A 16,564-nucleotide genomic window follows, 5' to 3' on the forward strand; every position below is an offset into this window, starting at 1 on the left:
ATAATTATCTACCCCACTAAAGAAATATGTAGAGACACAGGAATGTATTTTAGGACCACTAGGGCAGAAACTGGAAGCATGCAGAAACCAAAAGTGGAGCTTCCAGACTCCCCAGGGTCGGGGGTCAAGTGGGACAACCCTCCTGGAACACGGTGAGGCAGCGTCTGGTCCCCAAATTCCACTCTTGGCACCTGTCCCACAGGTATGCGGGCAGATGTCCATCAAAAGTCACGAAGTCACGTCATACATTGTCATTACTGAAACCGCTTCACGACATTTGCCCTTACCACATCCCACTGAAGTGTGGTCTTTTCATTTCTATTATTTTTAATTCTGTATCATTACTCCCAAGATGGTAGTATGGCGAATAAAAGATGACCTCCTCCCCCCCAAAAAAGGCTCCATGAGCTCACACTCTTTTTGGAAACTAAAACATCATAAAGAAATAGAGACTATATATGGGAGATTTTAATATGTATGTCCTAATTCCCATCCTGTTTGCGATTTTTAACTAGGGTATGCTATTTTTGGTAATTCTTGTTTTAAATGTTAGTTTACTGCCATGAGGTTCTGCAAAATGGCTGTTTATGCCTCCATGGACCCCCTGCCCAGAGAGAATTGCCCTGAAAGAGAACCTTAAAACTTCTCCAACAGGAGGGGAGGGATGGATTGGGAGTTTGGGATTAGCAGATGCAAACTATTTTGTATAGGATGGATAAACAACAAGGTCCTACTGTATAGGACAGGGAACTCTATTCAAAATCTAGTAATAACTTATAATGGAAAAGAATATGTATGTATATGTATAACTGAAGCACTTTGCTGTACAGCAGAAATTAACACAACATTGTAAATCAACTATTCTTCAATAAAATAACTTTTGGGCTTCCCTGGTGGCACAGTGGTTGAGAGTCTGCCTGCCAATGCAGGGGACGCAGGTTCGAGCCCTGGTCTGGGAAGATTCCATATGCCGCGGAGCAACTAGGCCCGTGAGCCACAGTTACTGAGCCTGCGCGTCTGGAGCCTGTGCTCCGCAGCAAGAGAGGCCGCGATGGTGGGAGGCCCGCGCACCGCGATGAAGAGTGGCCCCCACTTGCCGCAACTAGAGAAAGCCCTTGCGCAGAAACGAAGACCCAACACAGCCATAAGTAAATAAATAAATAAATTTAAAAACAGGAAGGATGAAGATTTTTTTAAAAATAAAAATAAATAAATAAATTAAATAACTTTTTTTTTAATTATGAGAAAAAAGAAACTTCAGCAGGAGAGCACACACTGTATGACCCCATCCCGTTAAGATCAAGAACAAATGAAACTATCAACGTTGAAAGTCAGGAGAGTGTTGGCCTCCGGTGGGGTTGCCTAAGAGGTTTCTGGGTGCTGGGAACATTCTCTGCTTGATCAGGGTGAATGGTAACACGTGGAAAAATTCATTGAGCTGTGAATTTACAATGTTTGCACTTTGTTGTGCTTTAATAAAATTTTCCTTGAAGGCATCCTCAAGAATGTTTATTGCAACACTCTACAAAGTAGCCCGAACTAGAAACAGCAGAATAAAAACACAGTGGTCTGGATTCACAGAATGAAACCCCTACCCACGGAGGAAGGTCGGCTCTGACACAGATGGGTCTCATAGACTTAGTACCGAGCAACCTGGAACCAGGCACAAAAGAACAAGCCAGGAGATTCCGATTATATAAAGTTCAAAACTAAACAAAATGCAGTTGCAGAGTGGTTACCCTAGGGGGCTACTGGTGACTAGAAGGGGACTCAAGGGGCTTCTAGGTTTCCGGAAACGTCCTGGCTCGTGACCTGGCTTCTGATTCACGCACGTAAGAGGCACTGAGCTGTGCCTTTATGATTTCACACATTTCTTCAATAAAATCTACCCCTCCCCCAAAAAGTGTGCCTAGGATTTAAAAATTAATAACAAGATAAGATGACTAACAAGAACCTACTGTATAGCATGGGGAACTCTACTCAGTACTCTGTAATGACATATATGGGAAAAGAATCTAAAAAAGAATGGATACATGTTTATGTATAACTGACTCACTTTGCTGTACACCTGAAATTAACACAACACTGTAAATCAACTATACTCCAATTTAAAAAAAAAAACAAAAAACAAAAAAACCCAAACACTATGATACAAAATTACATATAATAAACATAAAAAATTAAATGAAATATTAACAAGTGTGAATGAATTCCACTAAAGTAAAAGACAAGAAAACCCCACTATTATAGCTACTATTATGTAATGTTTTCTAAAGTTTCTAACCAACAAAACTATTCATTAAAACAAAAAAAAATTAATAACAAGGTAGCAAATTATAGCCAAATGTTGCAGTATAATAATAATTTCTTAAAAGCCTACATTTGTACAGCATTTTTGGACTTCCAAAAATATGCTTGGAATTGTGGATTGAAGGGTGACTGATCTCCAAGGAGCTCACAATCCATGTGCTTTCACCTGCATTTGCTTGATCGTTATTCTATCATCATCGTTTTGTTTTTTTTTTTTTTGATAAATGTAAGATATATGTGATTCCAAAGACGTGAAAATAATTTTTCATCCTTAATCCAATAGAAAAGAATTTAGTTAAGTAAAATAACATTTCTGTTCCAGTCAATCATGGAAAACGTGGAAACAGAATATCTCCACTACTTTTTAGACTCACAAAACATTTCTGCTCAAATGTGAAAACAACTACAAGTGTTGATATATTCTTGGCAAAAAAAAAAAAAATGAGCATGACACATTTGAGAAACAAACTGATCTTGGAATACGCAGCATCTCTCATGGTCTGACTAAGAACTGACTTTGCAGATTCTGGTGGGCTCCCAGCAAACAACACAAGGATATGAGGATGTTTGCTTGACCACTGCCATGTGATGGCAGTTCTGTTCTCCTGTTTCCCCCATTGTACAATTTTGGTGACTCATTTTCATTTCTTTTCTTCCATTTCTCCCACTTGGCGGGGGTGGACGTGGAATGTCCTTGCCTGGGAGTGGGATAAACTAGAGGGAGTGATGATGCAGCCCAGCACTTCTCCCCCAGGTCATTGGTGGTCCTGCTGCAAACAGATGTGACTATAATTAGCTGCCACATGACAGCGGCTCAGATGACTGTGTGTGAAACAAGTTGGTGGGCTGAGGATGTCCACTGAGACCCACGGGTGGAAACGCTGCCTGGAGATGGGAACTGGGTGTGGGGGTCCCTGGTGGTTGCTGACTCACTGACCTGAAGGACAAACACAGAGGAGTCCGTTCCGGCAAGTTTCTAGCCCAGGGGTCATCCTCCTGAGCCAGAATGTTCTCCCAGAGCCATTGACTGCCCTGTCCAGGGCAAGCGTGTGGCCCCAGAGGCTCCCGGCCCTTCATGAGACTCACATTTCCCATCTTCAGAGGGGAAACCTCCCAGCAGGAAGTTTCTGACTCTTAGCTACTCTCTCCAGGTTCCCTGAACGCTTTTCTCACCTCCCCACTCCTCCACATAAAACAACCATCATCTCCCCATCCTCCACCTGAAACAGCCATCACCTCCCCATCCTCCACCTGAAACACCAATCATCTCCCCATCCTCCACCTGAAACAACCATCATCTCCCCATCCTCCACCTGAAACAACCATCATCTCCCCATCCTCCACCCGAAACAGCCATCACCTCCCCGTCCTCCACCCGAAACAGCCATCACCTGCCATCCTCCCATCCAACTCCCCACGTTCCACCTGGACTCGCCTCGTCCGTCCGAGACTCGTCCTCGAGAGCCACAAACTTGTACTTTCCAGCCACCCTTTGAAGAACAGCACATTTTACCCAGTTTGGCATGAAAAAGAAAAGTTGGACTATTTCCTCCAACTTTGGAAACAAGTCAACTCCTCCATCGTGTTGAAGTACGTGGAGCTCTCCCTGCTATCTCTGGTTTTCAGCTTTCCTCTCTCCCCACCCCAGTCTGGCTCCTTCACTCCGAATCCAGCCTCTCAGCCTGGCCTGGTCCAGCCACTGCCACTCAGTCACCCACCTTCACTGAATTCTGCTTCCAGGTCTGGCCCACAGTGGGGGTGGGAGACTCGGCAGCAAGGAAGCAGCCCAGGTGGCCTGTGCCCTTCATTCATTCACTCCGAGTCTCAGCATTCCCTGGTACTCATCTTTCACCTGATCCATTATAAGATCTTAGCATCTATTGCACAGCTGGTATAGGGCAGGTATCCCCCTGCCCCACGGTGCTAAGAACGCAGAGTTGGGTATCTTAGCGACGGGATGAGAGAGTGAGAAACTACAGCATGAGGCGCCCCACGAGAGAGTGCACAGAGTCCCACAGACACACAGGGGAGAAGCCCTATGCCCCGTCCGAGGGACCGGGATCCCAGGGTAGGTCCCGCTGGAATGAGAGGGGAGGGCGCTGGCCTGGCCAGAGAGGGCGGACGTGGGGAGGGGGCTTTGCTACAGGGTGCTGAGGGGGGGGGGGTGGGCACAGAGGGACATGCCAGTAGGCAGGACAGAGCCAAAGGGCATCTTAGAAAGGGAAATGCCAGGCGAGCTGTGCCCTCCTAGGAAGAGGGAGGGCCGGCGGCGGCTACTGGAAGGTAGGCACGGGTACGAGGTGGCAAAGGGTAAGACGCCAGCTCCTGAAGCAGATGGGGAGTCGGATTTTGAGGCTTCATCACGGCATGTGCAATCTGCCAAGTTTAACACTCCGTTTAAAAGCACGTTTTTAAGCAGAAGTACAGGGTGCTTTCTGCACACCCATCAGTCTCACTAAATGCACCTGGAGCAGGAAACATGCAACGTAGCGCTTTGGTTAGAACTGCTTTCAAGGGTTGGAGAAGGAAGAGAGAGGAGAGCAGGAAGGAGGGCGTGAGAGGAAGGGGCAGGAAGGGAGGAAAGCGGGGGAGGCAGGGGGCGGAGTGTGAAGGGAGAGACCAGGCACTACAGCCCACCAGGTGCCCGAGGCCTCGTCCCGCTTGGTTTTGGGTGGGACTTATCAGAGTCGCCCCCTTTGACTACCTTCACTGGGGTCTCCCGCTCTCACCCCTTATGTGAATCCCACCTTCCCACTGTTTCTTTTAACATCCCCCTTGCAGTCTTAGCAACAGCATGTCGACATAGTATCTTAGAAATATTGTTGCCAAGATGCCGCACATCTACAGGAAAGTAGATTTGAGTAAGAGGTTAGAAATGGCCCCCTGGCCTTGAAGAACAGCTAAAGCGCTTCTGACCCCACTCCAGGACCTTTTCTGCATTATAGCTTCAGAAAAATTCCTCACCAGGTCTAAAATTTTAATCAAAAGAACACTTAGTGAGCTTCTGATGCTTTTCCTTCTGGGACCCAGGAAATACACTGCAGATATACTACATACACTACATTAAGTAAGAAACTCCAAGCAGCCTAGTCTAACAGGGCACCAGGTCCATTTACTGGACAGCTATCGGCTGGGGGGATTTATGCAGAGTGGTTTTCCCTTCCATAGGACTATCTTTAACAAGATACCTTGAAGGATCCGCTTGCTCTAGGAAAGCTCCGGGTAACTAGCACACAGGCACGAAGATGGCTTTACACTGGGTATGAAAAAGTGGAGTCAATCTTCTGTTTATCCCACTGTGTTCCACCTCCCGATCCTTTAAGGACCCTATAGTCTGTTAACACACTTAAAATGGAAACGTGAAAAGCCTAAGTGACTAGGGAAAGATGACAAGTATGACTGACATACAACTCAAAAACAGAGTTTAACTAAACCAGGGGTAATGGGATTGCCAACTTTTTGTTTTCCTGAAACCATTAAATATTATAAATCACTGCTGATTTCTCCCCAGATTAGAGACATCACCAGTCCCCTCCAGTCTGGGTCTGGAAGGTGATCCAAGTTGTATGACACCCCCTCCACCACCATGCTCTCTCTGCTTCCATCTTAACAGGCTACATTCCTCTTCTAAAAAGCGAGCAGAAAATGCTGCTTTTCTGTGGAACTGCAGAATGTGGGCTGGCCCAGTTGAACAGGCTGCAACCTCACTCACCCCGTAAGGATTCAATGAGCACTTCCTCTGCGTGGGTACCGTCCCCGTACTCGGCAGGAGAGGAGGAGATGCCCTCGTGCAGCTGGCCATCTACCAGAAGAGCCCTGTGCCCTGCAGCAAGAACCCTAATGCAGGGAGGTGACCAAGCAAACCCCATGAGCCAGCTCTCCAGGGAGGAAAAGTTTGTGGGTGCACAGAGGAGCCCAAGACTGGAGACTCAAGTGACGGTGCTGGAGAAAATCTCGCTGGAGAGGCTGGGAGAACGCAGGCCATGTGGACCTTGAAGGAAAGTCCAGTGCTTTCTCTCCAATAGGCCATTGGGAGCAATGAAAAGTTCTGAATGAGGGAGAATTTCTTTCTCTGCATTTTAGTAACATTGTTCTACGGCGTGAAGGAGATTGGAGTGAGGAGGGGCTGGGGGTCAGGAGACCTACCAGGGGGTCTGACAGGAGGGAGAGGGGGCTGAACCCAGGCAGCAGCCGGAAGGGAAGGAGAGGAAGGATCCAAGGGATGGAGAAGGCAGACCAGTGAGGGCTCAGTGTTAAGTGCAGGAGACGGAGGGGTTTCCAATGGGCATGTGGACAAACCGTGTTGCCTGCCATTTCAGTAAACAAAGGATACTGCGGCCACAAAGCCAGCAGCAACTGTAGCCTCCCCACTCCAACCCCACACCAGCGCACCCTGAGGGGATGCAGGATGGAGAAAAACAGGACACTGGCCCCCGAGAGCTAAGGTGCGTATCAAAGGAGTGATTTCAGTAAGCCCAGACTCTTGCATCTTCCCGTACATAGAAAAGCACTTAAAATCATTAACATGAGATGTCTGTAATCTCATGTAACATGTCTGTCTGCAGTTTTTACGATTAGCTGTAATATCCTGATGTTCAACTACATGGTTTTTTCCTTTTTTTTTTTCAGCAAAATCTCCTCTGTATCCAGGCTCCTCCCTGACCTCTTGGGAACAGTCCCTCAGGGCTCTGAGAGGCTGTCTCCCAGCCTATAGTCCAGGGTAAGGTCCCTGAACAAAACATAATTCTCCACTTTTATGCTGTGCATTTTTTTCAGTGGACCGGTGTGATTGGAAGGAGAGTGATTCCATCCGTAATAATGGGAAATGGGAGGAAGGAAGGAGAAGGGAGGGGAGGGAAGAAAAGAATGTCACACGTTTTATTTTACCATAGGAAAAGACAACAGAGTTTCATTTTCTTGGCTGGTAATCTACAGATCTCATGCAAAGATCTTTAGTCTATTTGTCAAACTGCATATCTCATAATCTTCTTTAGTTATCAAACCTTATTTAACTCATGATTATATTCATTGATGCAAGAGATAATGTAAATCCTTATGCAAGACGTAGTACAGATCCAGCAGGAAGCCCCCAACTTCATTTCCGCCAATCATCCCAACCTCTGCACCACGGAACGTCCAAGCAGAGCTGCTGGCATGAAAGTAAGCTAGCCTGACGTGCACATGCCGTTCTAGGTGACGTGAGAGATGGGAAACGAGGCCTGTTTTCCTTCCCTCAAGTACATTCTAGTCTAGATGAGGAAAATGCATGTAAAACTAAATGACTTGGGAAGATCATTGTTACTGCCGCTATGAAAACACAAACTGCTTGAGAAGGAAAAATGCGTTTGGATGGGATGTTACACCGAGGGAAAAGGATGAGAGAGGAAGAAGAGAAGGGACAGGGGAAGAGGAGGCCACCTTGTTGGGAACCCGCTGGACACTGCCTGTGCTTTCTGGTGGCGGCAGGTCAACAGCAGCCTGAACCCTGGTGAGATGCCCAAGCCTGGGATGCCCAACATGGACATTCCAGAAGGAAGAAGCAGAGTGAACCACATACAGAGATGGGAAAGTGCAGAGGGAGGTGAGGAACACTGAGGAAACTACGGAGGCCTGGACCCCAGGAGCATTGGCTGGGGCAGTGGACCACACAGACCCTGGCCACACGGTGGAAGGTTTGCAGGCCACTCTAAGGCAACTAGAGGTCACGCTCCATGACAGGGAAGCCATACAGTATTTCCAGGAATGAGGACAGGAAAATGGATATTCTTTCTTGTAGGACAGAGTCTAACCACACACTATGCATCAAACGAATGGACATAATATCAGTGAATTCATGCTACTTCCATTTCACAGAGACTATAAAACACCCTGTTATGACATCCATCACAGCTGTCCCGCTTTCTTGTCAGATATGGGACATGTTGAGAAAAAGTGTGCACGTTTAGACTAATCCCCGGCAACAAGGATGAAGCCAAAATATAATTTTAATAACTGCGCTCAGCCTCAAATACCAGACTCATCCTAAAGCCACTTTTCAAAAATACACGCGAGGATTCAGACTCTTTATAAACGACAGATTCTAAAACACTGCAGTGCAGCTCCGCAAAGCCAGAGGCCTCACACTGGGAAACACCACCCCCAAAGGATAACGTGACTTGATGTGTTAGCTTTAAAGTCAGGTCTGAAAACTCAAGCAAAATGTGAACAGAAATTCCACGGAATAAACTCTGTGGAATAAAGAACACCTGACAGTGTGGCGAGCCCTCTCGCCTCTGACAAAAGGTCAGAGATCCACGTGGAAGACTGTTTGTGACAGACTCCCAGGTCACGTGCACATCGGAGCAGGGGCTCAACTACAAACTTCAAGTTCACTGGGCTCTTATGGAAGATAACGGACACGGTCGACCAAAAATGCTGCTTTTCAAGAACTAAGTGGCACTTTCAAACGACCCACCTAAAAACACAAGTGCAACACTTATGGGTAAAAGAAGGAAAATGCGGTAAACCACAGAAGGAAGCAGTGGTTTTCTCAATGACACACTCTGGTATTTACACTGCGGCCACAGAGATGCCAAGAGACAGCTCTGAGGCTGCCTTGAGGCTCTGGGGCCAGCTGCCCATGGTTAGTGTCTGCAGAGGTATCATTCCCAAACCGCACATCCCCACGCCACCCCCGAGCAGTCCTACTCCTAACACCTCAGAAACCAATCCTTAAGTTTACCAGCTCCCACTGAAACCAAATGTCAATCTGTTGACAAATAGCTGTCAAACTGTGTGAGAACCCAGAAAACCTTATCTTTTCCAAGAGTGTTTAAGAAAAATATTTAGTAGCCTTAAGCCATGCATGATTTATTATGAATATAAATATGAAATAAATAAAATATGAAAAATATCACACACTCCATTTCCTTGTGCCTTCAATTTGAATGATACACAAATAGTCCTAGTTTCTTCATTTTTTCACTGGTATTTCATTAAATATTTATTCCCCCATTTGCTATCATGGAGAGTTTTAGGAGATTTGTGAGCATTAAAATATGGTTTCTAATGGCAAAGCACTTGTATAAGCGTGTTAACATCTAGAAACATCTAGAAAACATTTTGCTACCAGTTACAGTGAAGTTTAAATCAAACAAGGAGAATTGGACAGGGAACACGATTCAAAACAAATATTTTCCGGTGAGGTTTATCCCGTTGGAAACCAAAACCACACCTGTGCTTTTAATAACTATATTTTCACATGTTGATGAAAGTCTTTATGTGCTATAAGGGAGCTAATTCTCTTTCTTTGAAAAACGTTAGTGTCTTTGCTATAAACTGCCAATTCTAGAGTTCAAATTTCTATGTTAATTTTTAAGTGAAGGTTCATTTTTAGAACAGCCCATTATTATTCCTGCATTTGAGGAAACTTGGCATTATTCAAAGGGGAAAACTAAGGAGAACAAAAAGAGAGGACATAGTGCGCACAGGATACGGGGAAGAAGTCCTGAATGCAGTGAGCTGGGCCGGCTCTGGAAAGAAACTAAATATGAATGAGCCAAACAAAAGCCAATAAAACTACTGAAAAGGAGAACCTGGCCAAACAATACATGAAACATGGAATCCTTAAGGGATTAAGATCACGATGATGGAATCAGCCAATTCAGGACAACTTGCAATTCAGTCATTTTTACCCTATACACAGTATAACTGACAGTTCAGGACATCAGTGTGGGTTTTTCTGTGTTAAGATGTGTGATTTGACAGGGTAGCAAAATGACCTCCACCTCCAGTTCATTTTATGACTTGCAGATACAATGCCAGGCGATAACTCAATTCTTTTTCTTTACTTATTTCTTGTTGCAAGATTCCAGCACTAACCCCTGTGTCTGTCCAGTCACTGCTCTCGTGAATTAGCAAAGGGACTTTGAGTTGTAAATTAATCTCATGTTAAGAATCAATAACATCCCAATTAAGATATGAATCACAAGGTCTCCAAGCTAATCATACATTTTTCAGTGTGTTGTTTCTAATATAAACTTTGTGGTTGCTGTTGATCTTATTTTCACACACACACAAATAGAGCCATTATATGTCTCTGTGTCTGTGTGCATAGACATGAAAATATTCCTTTATGATGATGAAATTATTTAAAATTCTTATTCACTTTTTTTAAAATTAATTCACAATGTACTTCTACAGAACCCTCAACTTGGAAATACACTTCTTCTGAAATCAGGCAAACCCAGTTGTTTTGGCCATTAAAAGAAACTGAGTTACTGTCTGGATGAGGCTACTCAGAAAATAAATATAAAGGTTTTCACCTACTTAATTAGGAATGATTGATGGCCTATGATGTGTTAGGTCCTGTGACACAGCAACTAAAAGGATGAAGGAGGTCTCAGCTCACAGAAAAGCCTTTACAGTTGGACAGGAACAGAGGCACGTCCCTTGCCATATATGGGAACATAAACTAAAGAGGTGTGATTGGAATGTACTAGATGTAGTACATCTAAAGCTAAAACAATTCAATCCATAAACATCTGGATGAAATGTACTTTGAAGAGGAGAGTACTACAACTTAAAATTTTCTTCTGCCATCTTGCATCACATATCTTGAAACAGACTGAAAACAATGGGCTATGTTCTTCAAAGGTGAATTTTATTCAGTCTGCATGACTACTCGTCCACACCATGAATTCGCCACTGAGTACATGAAACACAAGACTGGATGTTTTAATATGAGTGCACTCATATTAAACGGCTTAACACTTTTTCACTAGTATCCCAAAATACCCAAACTCCACAGATTAATTTAGACAGTGATATATGCTTTGAATCTTTATACCTCAGTCTGTTTATTCCAGCCATGTGCCTTTCCTCTATTAAAAATACAGTCTGGAATTACCAGTTGATGTGAATGATAAATTAATAAATAAGTTAATAAATACTACTAGTTTTCCAGTCACAGATTTCAATTTTAGATCAACTAGAGCTTTCGGTTATCTTACCATACAAAGAAAACTAGTACACTGTGGTTACCAAGCTACATATTTTTTAAATTCTTAAATCATTAAATATCTTGGAGAAAGTAAAGATTACGTTATGTTCAGTATGGTTTGAGTGGTAGATGCACTTAACTGCATTTCATAGCATTAAAAATGGAAAGGGACTTCGCAGGTGGCACAGTGGTTAAGAATCCGCCTGCCAATGCAGGGGACACGGGTTCGAGCCCTGGTCCAGGAAGATCCCACATGCCTCAGAGCAACCAAGCCCGTGCACCACAACGACTGAGCCTGCGCTCTAGAGCCCACGAGACACAACTACTGAGCCTGCATGCCACAACTACTGAAGCCCATGCGCCTAGAGCCCATGCTCTGCAACAAGAGAAGCCACTGCAATGAGAAGCCCGTGCACTGCCACTAGAGAAAGCCCGCACACAGCAACGAAGACCCAACGCAGCCATAAATAAATAAATAATGGAAAATACACGTAAGATATATGCAGCCTTGATCTATAAACCAAAATATTGGTTCACGGTCACAGGCAACCCTGAGCCCCCAGAGCCCGGAGCGATAATACATCGAAATGCTCCGTCTAACATCTGGCGCTGGGCCTCCATCCAGCTCTGGTGGTTCCCTCAGCCCCTGGGGTGAGCCATCACAGCCCCGGAGCCTGTTCTGAGGGGTACAGATCTCACCCCACTTTCAGAACCACACACAATTGGGTTTTTTCCGTCCTGTTGATTTGTGTATTTTCCCCTTTGAAGGGCATACTCTCCAGATCTTGTTTTCCTTTGGACAAACCGTCATTTCCTTCTCCTCCTCCTCCCCCCTCTGCCCAGCCTTCATTATTTCGCATCGGTTTCAGCTTACTGACCCTAACTAGGTGCTTCCATCAGTGATTGTACCAGCCACTCTCTAGTCTGACACGACCTGTCTCCTTTAAGCTTCGTGCAAATCTAAACAAACTGCTTGAAAGTATTTCACCAACAATACTGCTTTTTAAAAAAGGCTTGTCTACAAAATCTAGGTGGAGTAAAGCACGTGATGGGAAATCTCATTTTAGCTTGAGCAGCTGAAGATCAAAACTGTCCATCTTTCCTCTTCTGTCAGACTCTGTGGACTAGACAGGAAACTGGCACCACGCGAACTTTTGCCCTTGGAAAATCAGACCCTGTCTTTACTGCAACAGTTCACTGCGCAGCCAAGCAGAGGAAAAACTCACGGCCCAGTCACCTGCGAACCGTTTTCATATTTTAGGGTTCATTAAAAAAGCGAAAGCAAAAGTTGACTGTGAAGAATGTGTACGGAATGTGATAAAATGGTATACTTTTAAATCAAAACAAGTCAGCCATTCTAATGTAATTCTGCTAATTTAATGGCCACAGAAACCAGAGGCCAATTACTGCCAGTGGACAAGCCCCTCACAGGTAGGGACATAGACCCAAGTGTCGCATTCCCAGGTGGGTCCTTTTTCTCCGTGTGTGACGTGCAGTTGCGTCCAGTCACTCTGAATGCTGCTGCCCTTGTCAGTGGGCCACCAGGCCACCCAATCTTAAATCTCGGTCCTACACTCTGAATCCAGCAGCCTCCCTCTCCTCCACACCTGCATCCCACGTTACTACGGGTTACCCCTCCGTAGAGGATGGGCCATAACTCACCAAACTCCTATATCCTTAGTCTTCCTATTTAATACAAACCAAGCATCACCACGGAGAATACAAGACATTCCCAGATGAGTGCAGACTGTGTGCGTCTCACACTGACACAGAATATTAAGATTTTCCTGTTTAATGCTTACAGAGTTCCAGTTTTACATGATGATGCTGGTTGCAGAACTACGTGCATGTACTTAAAGCCACTGAATTGGACACTCCCAAGCGGTCAAAATGGTAAATTTTATGTTAGGTCTATTTTACCACAATAAGAAAAACTGTGGGAAAAAAAAAAAGTTTTTTCACAAATTCCAGTCTCTCTACTGAAGGTCTCAGTGTTCTACTAGTAATGCTTCCTGCTGAGAATCAGGCTAATCACAGGAGATAAACTGCCCCCCACAAATTTCCCTGGTTCACTAAGCCCCCTTCACATAACCCACAGAAACCATGGCCTCGACTAGACACTGACAGTCAAGTTCTTGGCTGTTGGGGTCTAATTTCGGATTTTCTGAAACAATTTTTGGTGTTTACTCTCTTTCCACCTACCAGATCTGGGGACCTGCTTGCCTGCTTTCTTATTATTTGGCTACATTCTCTGAAGCACTACCCTTTCTTATATTCAGGGAAAGAAAGCCCCAGGACTTCTTTGACTGTCCAGCAGCCCAAGAACTCCTTAGCCTTGAAATCAAGTGTCTCCTCAAATTCCTCAAAATTTACTTAAGCCTCAACTTTCTTAAGCCAAGCGGGAAGACACAAAGCGTAGGTAGATCGCTCCTCTTAGATCACTCCTAGAGAGCACGGATGCGCCACTCTTCCCAAGGGCCCAGCATCGCACAGGCAGGGAGCGGGGCCTGAGATCCACACCACGGCCCGATCCCAGGGCCCCCGTTCTTCCTACAACAAGCCGCCACCATCCCGATGGATGACGTCAAGAAGGTGGACTTCGGGCTTCCCTGGTGGCGCAGTGGTTGAGAATCTGCCTGCCAATGCGGGGGACACGGATTCGAGCCCTGGTCTGGGAAGATCCCACATGCCGCGGAGCAGCTGGGCCCGTGAGCCACAATTACTGAGCCTGCGCGTCTGGAGCCTGTGCTCCGCAACAAGAGAGGCCACGATAGTCAGATGCCCGCGCACTGTGATGAAGAGTGGCCCCCACTTGCCGTAACTACAGAAAGCCCTCGCACAGAAACGAGGACCCAACACAGCCAAAAATAAATTAATTAATTCATTTAAAAAAAAAAAAAAAAGAAGGCAGACTTCAAAACAGGCTTGCCTCCCAAGTAGGTAACTAGGCTACCCCATGGGCAAGTCGATACATTTATAGTGAATCACAAAAGTCACTTTCAGAAGCTCCCTGTGTGCGCAGAACTTAAGTACAGGATTCTAAGAGCTAACCTATCTCCACTCCTCAGTCTGAATTCTAGTCTTTATTTGGACAAAATTATGCAGAGATCAACAACCTCTGAGATGCTTTTCAGTCCACAGTCATGCTACTGTACAAAGAAGAGGAAATTCCGCATGCTTGACCCAAGGGTCTGAGTTTATACAATGGGGAGGAAAGCATAAACAATACATTTTCGGGGAAACACGTGTCTCCTGATTCAGCTGCACTAATTAACATCACCTACCTGGAATTTCCAGGTGAAGGGTCTCTGTTTCCAGCTGCCCTTCTAAATATTCCACTCAATCCTAATGACTTCTCCCAGATAAGTCTGTCTCCTGCATGATGCCTTTCTGTCAAGGACAGGGTTCTAAAATCAAGGTCTCATTTCAAGGGTTGCCAGGAGTCCACAACACTCCTGCCCAATCCTGGTGCAGACCCCGCGAACCCCACCCCCAGACCCCGAGCCTCAGGGAGCTCCCGCCACGGTGAGTGGGCCAGAGGTTTACACTCGAAATTGTGAGTCTGAACTTGAACCAAATGACTCAAACTTCTCCCCAGCAGGTAGCTTTCTCTGGCTGAACCCTGTGTGCTCTGCAAACCTGCCTGGAAAGCGTTCATGCGGGAGAGAGCACTCGATGACATGCAGCCAAAGACCACGCCACGCGTCCTTCTCTGCTCCAAGCCAGGGAGCAAACCACCTGGGCAAAGAAAGTGGAAGGTCTCCAGGGAATCTGGGACGACCTTTGACCTCCAGGAATGATACCATACGTGATCTAGCACTTCAAGGTCTGGACTTGAAGTTCAGATGGCAGAACAGAGAGCTTTGTGGAAATGAGTATGTGCAGTGAAGACCACCCAACCACTTTCTGCGTCAAGTGCAAAGCACGTCATCGAGAGAAGCTGGGCCAACTCACCACCTCGCAACCCACTTTGAAACCTACATTAAAATAAGCAGCTCTGTAGTACTTCATCATCAAAACGGAACAGATGTTATCTCCGAAAGGAATGAAAAATTAAATGTTGCCTCTTGTGTGGGATAATAAAAGCTTTACCAATGGCATATTTAATGAAAATGTAAAGTTAATAGTTGAAACGGTATATTATTTTGCAGATCATTTCTTATAAATACTTATTAAGGTTATTTTATAAACTGTAAAGAAATGTAAGCATGGGCTATCTGTGTCGTGACCACGTAAAAATAAATTCCTAACAATGGATCTAGGAAAACCCAAAATTAAGCAGTTAAGTGTTTACTATTCTCAAAAAAAAAAAAAAAAAATGAAAGTAGGGCAGAATATTTTTCAGTGCCAGCACATCTGTAGACGCCGCACCAAAAGACAAAGTTCAGGACATCTCATCCCCAGTGCTGCTGGCAGTAAGGTCAGGGCAGCAGCTGTGCGCGCGCTAAATAGAGGACTTTCCCCACAGAAAGCTCTGGAATGTGGCCTCCGCCCTCTCCCCAGTCAGGAATTCAGCCTGAGCTCGGAGCTGGCACTCAACCTGCACTTCTCACAAGTCTGGGTTAATTAGTTTCTGAGGTCACAGGCCCGCAGACTCTGGTCCTTCTTCAGGGGAGGAACAGACGTAAACTAGAATTTGAAGGAGTCGCAAACCATAGCTGTGAGTTCTCAGCGCTTGCGGTTCCCGGAGGATCACTCCTTCCATCCCCTGGAGGAACTGAGGCAAATCCCCAGGCTGCGAGGCCTCTGCCTGGGACGGAAGACATAGGGGGGCTAACCCCCCACTACCCTGCAGCCCACCTCCAAGTCCACGTGCCCCGTAACCCCTAAGAAGGTCAGAGGTGGGGGCATAGGGGGAGCAGGAGGGAGGGCGGAGGAGAAGGTAAAAGGTTAAATTTTAATTTCAGTGGATGCACAGTCACGCCTCACTTTTCTGAACAGATCGAGGAATGGCAACGCCACTCCCATAAATTAATTCTTTCAATCCAAATTATTCATTTTTTATAAAGGACACTGTCTTTACACACTACTTTTGTCCACTGATTCAAATGTGTAATTCTCTCCCTCTCTCTCTGCCTGTCTCTCTCCTCCCTCCCTCCCCCCCCACCCCCATTACACAGGCATTGACAGGGGTCAAGGTCCTCCAGAGCTACAGCTAAGGGGCTGCTGAATCCTGGACCAGACGAGCCTGGGGGCAGGTGTGGGTTAGGGGTAAGGTCTCTTGAGTTCTGGGATATCCTTTCTACACTTTTCCCGTTGTCCCTACTCTGCCTT

At 45.6% G+C, this 16,564-nt stretch overlaps 1 protein-coding gene and 1 long non-coding RNA gene across 2 annotated transcripts in view; one reads left to right on the forward strand and one right to left on the reverse strand.

Moving 5' to 3' along the window:
- The window catches only part of COL4A1 (collagen type IV alpha 1 chain), a 149,282-nt gene that overhangs the window by 94,146 nt on the left and 38,572 nt on the right, over nucleotides 1-16,564 (reverse strand). The gene's annotated exons all lie outside the window — the stretch shown is intronic.
- The window catches only part of LOC309616075, a 33,466-nt gene continuing 16,967 nt past the window's right edge, over nucleotides 66-16,564 (forward strand). The window contains exons 1-2 of the long non-coding RNA XR_014237259.1: nucleotides 66-16,124; nucleotides 16,411-16,501. This is a non-coding gene — a long non-coding RNA (uncharacterized lncRNA). The remainder of the gene's footprint in view (nucleotides 16,125-16,410; nucleotides 16,502-16,564) is intronic.

Source organism: Balaenoptera borealis (assembly GCF_965194805.1).
Source record: "Balaenoptera borealis genome assembly, chromosome: 18".
NCBI classification, from domain to species: domain Eukaryota; kingdom Metazoa; phylum Chordata; class Mammalia; order Artiodactyla; family Balaenopteridae; genus Balaenoptera; species Balaenoptera borealis.